At 43.9% G+C, this 13,079-nt stretch overlaps 1 long non-coding RNA gene across 2 annotated transcripts; it reads right to left on the bottom strand.

Annotated features, from left to right (window-relative positions):
* Positions 1–8,943: 8,943 nt before the first annotated feature.
* LOC134484398 (uncharacterized) lies at positions 8,944–11,355 on the bottom strand. Of its 2 annotated transcripts, none has more exons than XR_010061843.1 (2): positions 11,148–11,355; positions 8,944–9,973 (listed from the first exon to the last, which is right to left on the bottom strand). It is a non-coding gene; the product is annotated as an uncharacterized LOC134484398 (long non-coding RNA). The 2 variants fall into 2 exon arrangements; XR_010061842.1 differs by having other exon boundaries at positions 8,944–9,931; positions 11,148–11,311.
* Between the last annotated feature and the right edge of the window lie 1,724 nt (positions 11,356–13,079).

The raw sequence follows: 13,079 nt of genomic DNA, 5'->3' as shown, positions 1-13,079 counted from the left end.
GACAACCCAAACCGTTCAGTATTGAGAAAGATGATAAATCTGTTAGGGTGGTTTTCAGGTGGCATAGGATCTAGAGCCAGGATATAGTCAGGTATAGTTTTTAGTATAGATGACATGGTTAATGAACAAAGTTGATGCACTGGGTGATGAGTGTTTTGTTAGTTTTATAAATTGCAGAATGGTAATAATAATACTTAGTTCATATATATATATATATATATATATATATATATATATATATATATATATATATATATGTATATATGGAAAAGGTATTTTAACTGGAGAAAAGGGGGAAATATTGTGGTTGGCCTTGAAATTTTCTCTGAATTTTTCAATAAAGGCAAGAGCATGAGATTTGTACAGAGGGAAAAATTGGGAGTGAGAGGGGGATGAGAATCAGAGAATAGGGTGAGAGAAAACAGTTTGTGACAGTTGAGCCTGTAGAACCTGAGGAAGGGGGAGGGATTAAACGGGGGCGGGGAGAGTTGGGAGAGGAGTAAGGAAGAGAGGTGAAAAAGGGACTGTTTAGCACACGATGGGGAACTGAGAAAAGTAAGAGGAATCAGGGGAGGAGAAAGAGAAGAAGCGAGGAGAGAGTCGTCGTGGCAGAAGAAGAAGCTGGAGACTTGGAAAATAAAAGGTGCAAAGGATGAGAGATTTGGGAGCTAGGAATAGGATAGTGCAGGGTGGATCTGCCAAATCTAGAGGCTGGATTGTTTTCTCATTAATTGAGTTGCTTTTTCATTGTATGGGCCTATTCGGGTTGGAGAGAAAACTGCAACATATTAACATCAAGGCAGGAGCACGACAGCATCTAGGCAGGAATGTGCAGGAGGAGCTGAGCGTTCTACATCTTCCTCTGAAGGCTGCTAGAAGACTGAATTCCAGGCAGCTAGGGTGAGGGTCTTAAAGCCCATGTCCACAGTGACACACCTACTCTATCAGGGCCACACCCACTCCAACAAGGCCAAACCCCCTAGCAGTGCCACTCCTATTTGGCACTATTGTCTTCAAACTTGAAACTTATCCATAAATCTGTTCAATGGACAACAGGTAACTTTAATGAAATAAATACAGAAGTATTAGAAAAATACACAGGAAGATGTATGCCTTAGTTACTGTTCTATTGCTGTGAATAGACACCCCGACCAAATCAATTTATGACAGGAAACATTTAATTGCCGTCTTACAGTTTCAGAGGGTGAGTCCGTGGACCATCGTGGTAGACACCATGACAGCAGGCTGGCAGGCAGGCAGGCCTGGCTGGTTTAGATCCTGAGAACTCACATCCTGCTCTCCAAAAGAGAGAGAGAGAGATAGATAGAGAGACAGAGAGTGAGAGAGAGAGAGAGAGAGACAGAGGGAGAGATGGAGAGAGGGAGGGAGGGAGGGAGAGATGGAGAGGGAGAGGGAGAGAAGCCTGGTGGGCTTTTGAAATCTCAAGGCCCCACCTCTCATTGACACATCTCTTTTAACAAAAACACAACTCCCAATCCTTTCTAAACAATCCACAAACAGGAAACGAAACACATTCAAGTATTTAAACCTGAGGGTCACACTTATTCAAAGTCCTAAAGTATGTTTTTTATTTTTTTTTCTTTTAAAGAAATCAAGTAATGAGTGTCCATCCAATTTGATAGTATATTTTATCATTACATTTCTTTACTCAGAGGATAGGGTTATTTGCATAAGAGGTTTACAATCAAGCCATCACTCCCTCATAAGCCAAAGGCATCATACCCCCCCCTTTTCTACTTAATTATACACATTGGCGTTACTTATCTATATGGAAACAAATCACCTCATCCTGATTTAGTTCAAAGAATGGGGAGCTATTGATGTGCAATTAATTGCTATTCATAATGGTATAAAACAGAAGCCAACATGATTGAGTTTATTTTTTCTGGAACTGAAGATTTCCCTCCATTTAATAAAACGTGATAAATATGATTTTAACGCAAGCCTAGATACCCCAACAAAGTCTTTGGTTTATATTTTTTTCAGTATTTCCAGATAATTCTCTGTGATACACAGGAACCTAGAGGAGGAGAACTGTGTGGACTCACTGACAAACACTCAAAAAGTATTCATTTGCACAATAAGGAGATAAATCCTGTCCTCTGAGAGTTGGCCCCAGGACTCCCAATGATCTAAAAGTCCTCAGGTTCCTTGCCGAAAACGACACTGAATTTGCATATAACCTATGCAAGCCTGTTGTATACTCTAGTCATATTTATGTGTGTGTGTGTGTGTGTGTGTGTGTGTGTGTGTGTGTGTGCATATAGACATGTAAGTTCAGAGGCTGGGGGAGGGTAGAGCGTGTTCTGCTCCTTCACTACCTACTGTATTCCCTTGTGAAAGGGTCCCCTGCTGAACCTGAGGTGAGGCTCACTGTCAGGAAGCCCCGGTCATCCTCCTGTTCCCATACCAAGCACTGGTGTTTGCATGTGTGACCACACACTTGGCTTTACCCCTCTGCCGTTTCCCCAGGTCATCCTACATTTTAAATAATCTCTGCATTACTTTGGTACTTAATGAAATGAAATCATGAGGGGCTGTTATTTAGGAGATGACAAGAAAAATGGTTTGTATGTGTTCAGTACAGATATGGTATTTATAAACCACTTTTATTGGTTTCTTGAGAACTTTGTACATTATATTGATAGAATTTACTTCTCACTTCTCTTCCTAACTCCTCCCAGATCCATCCCCACCTAATCCCTTCTCCCAAATTCAAGCTCCCTTTCTGCCCTATGTAATAACCCACTCAAGTCATTTATGCTGCCCATAAATTCATGGGCCTTGGGCAAGCCCCTGGAGCCTGGCCAGCTTGTCACCAGCTATATCTTTGTAGAAATCTGACTCTCCCTTTCCTGTCAGCTAGGGCTGAGGGATCGTGGTCCTGTCCTGTATAGAAGACACTGCTTTGTTCTGGTTCTCGCTGACATCTGTATCTTATATTTCCACTCCCTCTTCCTTGAGGGTTCCTAAGACTCAACTCCTTCCCATTTTGCCTCTCTCTGTGAGTCTGTGTATATGTGTGTGTGTGTCTATATTATAGATGTCCCATTTTACATTCAAGAACACACATGGTGGGGGGCGTCTTTACAATTGACTGCTGACGGTATCTCACCCCAGACAAAATGCTGCAATGCAGACATGGTGTAGCTCAGTCCCAGAAAGAAATAGGGGATGTTGAGAAACCTACCCAGCTGTTTCTAGTGTGAGGTGACGTTTAGACCTCTGACACAACCTTCTGGCCCTACCCTATGGGTTTATGATACACATTGTCCCAGTAAAGTGTTCAAAGGTGGGACTACGAAAAGCGATTGGACCCTGTCGGCTGTAATCAATGTGTTCATCTGTTGATGGATGCGTATGAAGGTGGCGGGAAACGAGGAGATAGGAAATTAAGGGACTTGGTTATTTGGGACGTGTCTTGGAGGGTGTTTTTTTGTCCTTGGTCTCTTCCTGTGTCTCATCCTCTTCTTGGATTCCAGTGAGGTTAGCAGTTGAGCTCTATTGTGCCCCTTTCATGGTCATGTGACCATGGGCCGAAACCTGTGAAACCATGTACCAAAATAAGTTTGTTTACTGTGTGAGTTGCTAGGCAACGTGTAAGTGTGATGAATGGGATTAACACGAAAGTGGCCAAAAGTGATGTTGACCACACCAGGTCAGGACCGGATTTGATGTAGGAGGACCCATGACTTAATCCTTTAAACTCTTTGTCTGGAGGCTGCACGCTAAGAGAAGACCCAATGTTTCCCAAGTGGTTTTATACAGAAGATTCTGCCAATGTATCTGTCGTCTTAGGATATCAAGAACCTTGCTGCTTCCCGCTGTGGTCCTTCTCCTGACTTCACTTTTGTGTTTTTAATAGACTTCGATATCATATGAACTAGTGGGAAATGAAGTATAAAAAAAGGAAGGAAGATATAAATTTTGCTTTAAAATCATTAAATTACACACTTAAAATAAATGGATTTTTTAAGAAAGTAAATTATACTTCAATAAGGCTGGAGAAAAGGCTTGGCCAACTGTGATGCTTGTCGGGTGATTTGCTATTTGTCATAGTTCCTGTGACTTTGATCTTAATAGTAGTGTTTTTTGTTACAGATGACTCAGACACCAGGGTAACCATGCAGGGAGAACACTCCGTTCTGTCAGGGAAAATAAATCAAGTCAAATTCATTGGCTTTATTAATGAGGGTTTTTCTGGTAACAGCTTAGTTGGCTGGAAGTTCGACAGCTATTGGCTGAGAGCAAAGATGGAGAGAGCACAATGTTTACAGGGATAACTGAAGGTTGTTCTCACAATAGGGTCTGAGTCTCACGGAGTGCATTTGCAGAAGCTCCAGCGGCTGTTGGAGCTGGGGCATAGGAGCCTTGCAAGACTGCCATTATATGTTTTTTGATGTCACGGACAAATGTGATATAAGGCTAGTTGAAGTGGAAAAATTTTGGTTTCTTTGGAAACTCACTTGTGTCACAGGATGTTTTTCTGGAAGCTATGTTATGAGAGGATGTTTTGCTGAAGCAGACACCTGAGAAGGCATGTGATATTTCGCTGGAGCACATGCTTGAAGGGGGACAGGATGTTTATGGAGGAAATAAATGTAATCCCAGAGAGAGGGAGAGGACATTTTTACATTGCTACACCTTGCAATACTTCGATGGTCTTTCCTGGTCTTCTATCCATAATGAGAAATGCTCAAAAGAGCCTGTGCTATTTGGGCTGCTTCTGGTTGCTTCTGCTGCTACTTGTTGGTTAGAGACTTGTGGTTTCTGCCAGGTCAAGACACTGCTACTGATTTGTGTTTTGCGTTTGCTATTGGACAGTACTGCACAATGAAGATTGATGTTTCCCCAAAGAATTACTTCTAAATACGTCCACAACTCTCTCCTTTTCCCGTTAACTTTCTCTCTCTGCTACCTCTGGTTGGTGGGCTAGAAAGGTGGTTGAAGTGTGTAAGAACCCTAAATAAAGTAGATTTTGAAAAAATCTAAGCCTACAGATAGATTCATGGGTTTTGAGAAAGGGCTATGTCTCCTGCTGAGAGGAGATGATATGTAGGTTGTGACTTTTTGGTGCTGTGGTCTACTGTGACCCATGAAATGGCCAGTGACTGACAGTCTCCCAGTAAGTGCAGCACACACTGAAACGCTTTTGCTTGGCATTGGGAGCTGTAGAATGTATTCATTTCTTGTCAAATATCCTCGAGTTTTCATGTTGGTGACAGTAGTTACTCTTCAGTTCTGCCATACAGGGAAGTGGGTCTGTACACTGAGAGAAGAGAGTGGCTGGTGGTGAGTATGTAACATGGAGTAAGAGAAACATTATGGTGCTGGGTCTCTCTCTCTCTCTCTCTCTCTCTCTCTCTCTCTCTCTCTCTCTCTCTCTTTTTCCCAATTTGACAATCTGGAGCCAACTAGAAGAGAGAACAATTCAAGAACTGCCTCCATTAGATTAGTCTTTGGGTAAGTCTATGGAACATTTTCTTGATTCATGATTGTTGTGGGAGGGCCCACCATTGTGGGCAAGTTCATCAGTAGTCATGTGTAAAAAGAACAGCCTTTTAGGCTGTAAGAAATAGTAATGGAGCAGCCATGGGGAGTGTGGCGGTTTGAATAAGAAAGGTTCCCACAGACATATATTTGAATATTTAATTAAAAGGGAGTGACAGTATTTTCAAGGATTAGAAAGATTAAGAGGTGGGTCTCATTGGAGGAAGTGGGTGTGTCGACAATAGTGGGGTTTGAGTTTTCAAGAGCCCCATGCTTTCCAGAGTCTAGCTCTCTCTTTCTCTCTCTCTCTCTGTCTCTCTCTGTCTCTCTCTCTGTTTCTCTCTGTGTTTTTCTCTCTCTGTCTCTGTCTCTTTCTCTCTCCCTCCCTGCCTCCCTCCCTCTCTCTGTCTCTCTCTCTGCCTCTCTCTCTGTCTCTGTCTCTCTCTGTCTCTCTCTGTCTCTGTCTCTGTCTCTCTCTTTCTCTGTCTCTCTCTCTTTCTCTGTCTCTGTCTCTCTCTCTGTCTCTGTCTCTCTCTCTGTCTCTCTGTCTCTCTCTCTCTGTCTCTCTCTCTCTCACTCTGTCTCGGTCTCTGTCTCTGTCTCTCTCTGCTTACAGAGAAGTAGCTCTCTATTGCTCCAGTGTTATGCTCCCGGCCATGATGATGGACCAGACGTCTGAAACTGTAAGGGATCCTCCAATTACATGCTTTCATTATAGTAGATCCTTGACCATGATGTCTCTTCACAGCATCAGAACAATGACTGAGACAGGGAGCAGGCCAACAAGCAGAGCTCCTTGTTACCGCTTCAAGCTCCTGCTCTGGTTTCCCTCAGTGATGGTCTGTAACCTGTAAGGTAATAACCCTTTCCTCCCCAAGTTAGTTTTGATCGTGGCATTCATCACGGAGAGAAGGAAGCAAACTAGAACGTCACAGGTCAGTACATGAGCAAGTCTTACCTTTAAATTAAAACAAAGTGTCTATACGTCTCTATTTGTGGTTTTGAGGTAACATCTGTGGCTCTACTAGACTCACTGTTTCTATGAGAAATTGTCTTACTTGGGGTTCCTATAGTTGTAAGGAAACACGGTGACCAAAGAGCAAGTAAGGGAGGAAAAGGTTTATTCAGCTTACACTTCTACATTGCTGCTCATCAGCAAAGGACGTTGGGACAGGAACTCAAACAGGACAGGATCCTGGAGGCAGGAACTGAGGCATTGGCTATGGAAGGGCACTGCTTACCATCTTGCTCCTCATGTCTTGCTTAGCTTGCTTTCTTATAGAACCCAGGACCACCAGCCTAGGAATGGTGCCGCTCTCAGTGGGTTGGGCCCTCCGCCACCAATCACTAAGAAAATGCCCTACAGCTGGATTTTATGGACGCATGTTCTCAACCGAGAACTGATGACTCTAGCTTGTGTCTAGTTGGCATAAAATCAGGGCGGTGGTTAGAATGTGATTGTCCCATGGGAAGTGTGGCACAAGTAGGAGGTGTGCCCTTGTGGGAGTAGGTGTGGCGTTGTGGGAGGAAGTATACCACTGTAGGGGTGATATTCTTCTTCTCCAACACCATGTCTGCCTAGACGCTTCCATGATTCCTGCCTTGATGAAAATAGACTGAACTTCTGAATCTGAAATCCTGCCCTAATTAAATGTTGTCCCTTGGGGTTGGGGATTTAGCTCAGTGGTAGAGCGCTTGCCTAGGAAGGGCAAGGCCCTGGGTTCAGTCCCCAGCTCCGAAAAAAAAGAACCCCCAAAAAAAATGTTGTCCCTTACAAGTTGCCTTGGTCATGGTGTCTTTTCGCATCAATGAAACCGTCAGACATCCAGCCAGTATAAAAACTCCCAAATAGCAGAATTAATCAACAATAGAAAGTATTTTCAAGTCCTGCAGTAAGAAACTTATTTTTGAGAGAAGAAACCGCAATGAATGAGTCCAAGATAAGGTTACCACCAGAGAAACTCTTGGAGTGTAGATATGGCTCAGGGATACCCCATGGAGTGCACAGGGGCTTCTCAGGAGGAGAGAGTTACATGGTCAGGAGCCACAAAGCATTTTAAAGTCACGGCAAATGGCATAGGGAAGAGCTCAGCACCTCGGCATTGGAGGCACCATCAGGAGTTTTCTGAGGATAAGCTCACATGTGAGTAAAATACAGGAACTTCCTGCGGCTAGTTGGGTAACAGGGCCCAAAGGTGTGTAGGAATCCATCCAGTCGAAGGAGAGCCAGGCACGACAAGCTAGTGCAGGAGCTCTTGTGATCATCTAGGGGCATTGAGCAGAGACCTCAAAAAATATTACAGGATGCAACGGAGGCAAACAGCGCTCAGGGAAGCTAAACACAGGATCCATGTAACACCTGACAGAAGCTCACGGCATCCTCATCTTCTCTTTTAAATTACTGTTTACTGATCATACAAAATAATGGATTTTTTGATTCTTTCAGGAATCGATAGATATAAACTTAGTTTGACATTCTCTACTCTTGAGTTGTCCTAGTCATAATGTCCTCGGGGGAAGCCTCCACCTCACATCCACCTTCTGTAGTGATGGTTGGCTGTTCTTTAAGGAACCAAAGAGACCAATATGGACGCGGCCCAAGTTCAACTCATTCTAGACCCTTTCTGTTCTTCCTGGTCTCCTGCTTCACTTTTTGAGAACTCCATTTGGAATTCCTGCGTCCCTCAGTGTCCTCTACTCCCTCATGTGTTCTTTAGTCTTTCTTCCACATCCCCATCAATTTAATCTTTTTACCCTCATCCTGGTGTCTTCTCTACATGTGAAGGTTGGATTTATTTGAAAAGATGACTTTAGGGGCCTGGAGAGATGACCAATGAATCAAGAGCTCGTCTGCTTTGAAAGAGGATCTGGATTTGGTTCTTTGAGCTCATGTTCAATGGCTTCCAACCACCTTTAATTCCAGCTCCAAGGGACCTGACTATTCTTGTCTCTGTGGTCTCCTGTGTTCATGCCCTGTGCCTACCCACTTAATTAAAAATAATACATCTACAGATGAGAAACAGGTTTCATTAGGTTCCGTTAGTCAAAGAAAACCTAATCTTCTCTGATTCTGAGTCTGCTTGGATCAGTTTATTGGGTTTCCCCTTGAGTTCCAAGACCACCTCCCTGTTCCCTGCCCCTCTTTCCCCAACTGTCTGTCTCTCCCTCAAACTTCACCTCAGAGAGTCTATCTATGTCTGGCCCCTCTCCACGGCTTCCTAAACATCCATCTTTTTTCCCGTGCCATCCCTGCTCCTCTAAGCCTCATCTCCAGTTCTTTTCTCTCCCTAAAGACCAGACCAGCTCAGTCATGTTTGTTTTAGCCTACGTGACATTAGACTTACTGTTCACAGCCTTGACCTTTCCGGCTTCCTCTCCATGTTCCATCCACCACAGCCCATCTCCTCCACCAAAGTGTTCACACACAACACGTCACATCACACATTTTAATTTTTAGAGCAAAAACAAATTCCACTGGAAAAGATACTGGGGTTGTCAATGGCCCTTGTGTATCTGACACAGAAAAACAAACACTTTCCCCCCAATCCTATACATTACCCATCTATGTCCACCCTCACTTTGTGAATTTCACCTTAACGGATCTTTTCCACCAGATTATAGACGTACATGTGGACGTCGCCATCAAACTTGATGAAGTACACGGAAGGCTTGGCTGGAACTTGGTAAATGACTTTGCCGATCTTTTTGGACCCGTAGATTCTGGTGAACTGCACACATTGACCTGTTAAGATGTCACTGTCAACGTCTGACTTCACCTCTGCTGGAGGAGTCTCTGGAATGATACGGAGGTTACCTTCTGTGTAATCATCCAGGAGCTGGAAGATGTATAGGATGGATCTTTCTCGTAGGTGATGTAAAACCAGTCCTTCATGATCGGCACCTGGGCTAGGACCACCCCCCTCCAGTTGTCCTTAGAGCCATGTTTGCCCTCAAATTTATGCTCCACAGCTCAGCCAACCATGGCTCTTGCGAGATGGGCTCTTTCACTTGAGGAAACACTACTTTGTGTGTAAAGACCTTAAGCTTTAAAATTCTCTCATCGCTGTGACGTTCCAGTCCCTAGACACACCCACTTCCATCATAATTGACCAGATAGAGAGAGGGATTTGTTGGCAGTTGATCTAGAACGATGGCCTTCCATTGGGTGACGGGCTCATCACCTTCCTTCCATCCGTGAGAAATTCTGCAGCCCACAATGTCCCGAGGGCCTGGGGAGAAGGCCTCCTCCTCCTCCACTTCTGGAAGGATGGTGTGCTCATCCTCCTCAGAGATGTCATCTTGTTCTTGGCTGTAGACCTAGTGTGGTAGGCCACGGCACTCCTGGTCCACTGTCTTGTCTCTATCATTGTATGTTCAGGCTTCATATTTGCCCATGACCTAGGTTTGAAGAGCTCACCTCCTGAAACCAGACACAATGCTGTTGCCTCTGTCATATGAGTGCCTGCAAGAACAATGGGGGTGGGGTGGGGAGGGCGCTGGACCAAGGCTCTTGTCTAAGAGAACTTTGGAGCAGGTGAGGAAGGTGATGGTAAACAGGTTTGAGCATCTGAATCTTATTCTGTCATAATCAGAAGTTCATAGGAGGGCTGGGCAATGGTGGTGCACACCTTTAATTCCAGCACTCAAGAGGCAGAGGGAGGCAGACCTCTGTGAGATCAAGGCCAGCCTGGTCTACAGAGTTAGTTCCAGGGTAGCCAAAGCTACCCACAGAAAAACCCTCTCTCAAAAATCAAAATCTAAAGTTCAGAGGGAAATGAAAAAATGGTTCTCTACAGATCAGAATAATATTTAGACACGGTGCTGGGGATTTAGCTCAGTGGTAGAGTGCTTACCTAGGAAGCGCAAGGCCCTGGGTTCGGTCCCCAGCTCCAAAAAAAAAAAAAAAAACAAACAAAAAAAAACAAAAAAAAAAGATATTCTGACACATTTCTTCAGCCTGAGGCACTTTGTCTCTGCTGAGGAACCTCTCCTTGAATGGCTAGATCAGTGTGGGATTAAGTATCCCTGTCCCCACTTTAAGCAAGCAGAACAGAGAAAGGATAGCAAAATAGCCAGAAGGGTGGCCACACCCCTCTTCTACCCTCTAACTATGAACTATGTGGCAACATCCACATTTGTCTGCCCAGAGACACAGCACACCAGTCCACTGGCTTTCTGTACTGTGCATCCTGACCCAGACCCAGGTTTATTCCGCGAAGCTGTTGCATCTTCGACCGCAACAAGAGTCTTTTGTGTAGGCAACAACAGCCATTTAGAAATAATATCTCCTGGGGTTGGGATTTAGCTCAGTGGTAGAGCAGTTGTCTAGCAAGCAGAAGGCCCTGGGTTCGGTCCTCAGCTCTGAAAAAAAAAACAAAAAAACAAAACCAAACCAAACAAAAAACTAAGAAATATTTTCTCCTAAAATGCACAGGCACAGAGAGGAGCATTTTAGTAGGATTATGAATTAGATATTGTTATCAAAGGATAATAAACTCTTAGACTGACTACCCTAGACCGTCCTCCGAGCTCTCAAAAGTGGAAGACATCAGAATATACGGTTGCTCGCTGTACCAGGGAGAAGTTTTAGCTTTCTGGGCTACAAGGGTCCCAGTTATCTTCATAAACGTATTTACCGAGAGAAAATGTCCTAGTCGTCCAGATTCGGTCTTCGGAAACCGGTCAGGCACCAAAAGGCTGTTTAACAATTGTGGGGTTCAGGAGCTGAACTGGCTTTCACACCCCGCTGCGGAGATGGTGAACCCACCTTCAGCGGAGTCTAGTGCCCCCAAGTGGAAGAGAAGCGCAACCTCCGCCCAGTGCTCTGTGACATCATCCAGGCTCTGCTTACGTCATAGAAGCCCACTCAGCCCAGTTCCTTCCCTAGTAACGCTTAGAAACGTCCAGCATCTAGGTTTTAGCTTCTCATGTAGCCTCCTGGAGACCCAAAATAAAGTCCCCACCCAAATATTCTGATGACTCGAGTCACAGTCTGTCCAAGTAGCTCTTTTCATGCATTTTTTTTTTCTGAAAAAGTCTTTGGTTTCTGAGTCACCAACATCCTTGGTGGTTATTTTCCCAGCTCCTATCTTTCCTTTGGTAATCTTTAAGTCATTCTCCGTATCAGAAATTATGCTAGGCTCTCCCTCCGAGGCAGCCCACTGGATAGCACCCCAAAATTAGCTTTATCAAAACCCACAATTAGAGGAGGGCCATTTTTATTCAAACAAAGCTGGAATTTGACAGGAATAAATACCATGTATTCAAGTCAATGGCAATCATGAATTATGGATTCTTTGCAAAGAGCGAGGAAAAATTAGCTCCTGGACCTGCTTCCAAAGTCGGGATAAACTGACGCCAAACTCGATATCAACCAGGCATATTTTAAATGTCTTTAACATTTACCAGCACTTCTGGTTACAAGGAATTTATTAGATCAAATGCAGCAAAACAGGATGAAATAGATGAGGTAATTTTGTTTTTGAAATATGGGTAGACAGAATACTGGATGCAGGTAAGTGTGGAATTTACCTGTAAATTACAGGGCACTTTAATTGTTTGTGTCACATATTTCTTCAGATCTTCAAAAGGATCCTTTTCAGAACCCTCCCCTGTCCCCACTACACTCTGACCCTCCCTTCCCTCTTCCCAATAATTCCATTCCACTTGAAAATTATAATTTTTTTAAATGTACTTAGAGCTTAACAACTTATGGCAGCTTTTTAAATTCTGTCTACTTTTCTAAGTGCACCGTCTTCTTTTTCTCACTTGTATCGTAGTTTTAAGCACATTTTCCTTCACACTTTGAGTTTTACTCTCTCTCTGCTCTTATGACTCGTCTGCCATTATGTGACTTTGGTCCTCTATGTGGCTGACCTCAATGTGGGGTTAACTCAAAGGACATGATTTTTCCCCCTTTTCCCTCCTTCATCTACCTTCTCTAGGCACCTGCTGCGATTTACAGACTTGGGGATTTTTTTAAGCCTGGAAAGCACACACACACACACACACACACACACACACTCACAAACGCACATACACACAGAAACACTCATACGTACACAAACACACAAACACACACACACAAACACACACACATGCGCACACATAAACACACACAAACATACACATATACACACTCAAACACACAAATACAGACAGAGACAGAGACACAGAGAGACACAGTGAGAGACAGAGAGCCCATGAGAAAACATGTAAAATCATCTAAGAACAATAAACAGAGAAAACTTTCAAAAAAAAGGGAAGAACAAGTAGGCAACAAGAAGAAAAATCTCATCATAGCCGTCAACTTGAGGAGGAAAGAGTTTGTCTCACTCTATCTTCTAGGTTCCCGTCTGTTACTGAGCGACGTTGGGGCAGGAACTCAGGCAGGACTCTAGAGGCAGGAAAGGAAGCAGAGACAACTTAGAAATGCTGGGTACTGGATTGCTATCCATGACCTACTCAGCTTTCTCTCCTTCTCCTACAACCCAGGGCCACCTTCATAGGGGATGACACTCCCCATAGTGGGGTACACCCTTCCACATCAACCACCTAAAATAAAATTC

This window comes from Rattus norvegicus, chromosome Y (assembly GCF_036323735.1).
Source record: "Rattus norvegicus strain BN/NHsdMcwi chromosome Y, GRCr8, whole genome shotgun sequence".
Taxonomy (NCBI): Eukaryota; Metazoa; Chordata; class Mammalia; order Rodentia; family Muridae; genus Rattus; species Rattus norvegicus.
Note: the sequence above shows the minus strand (reverse complement) of the source record. Positions and strands in the feature narration are given on the sequence as shown.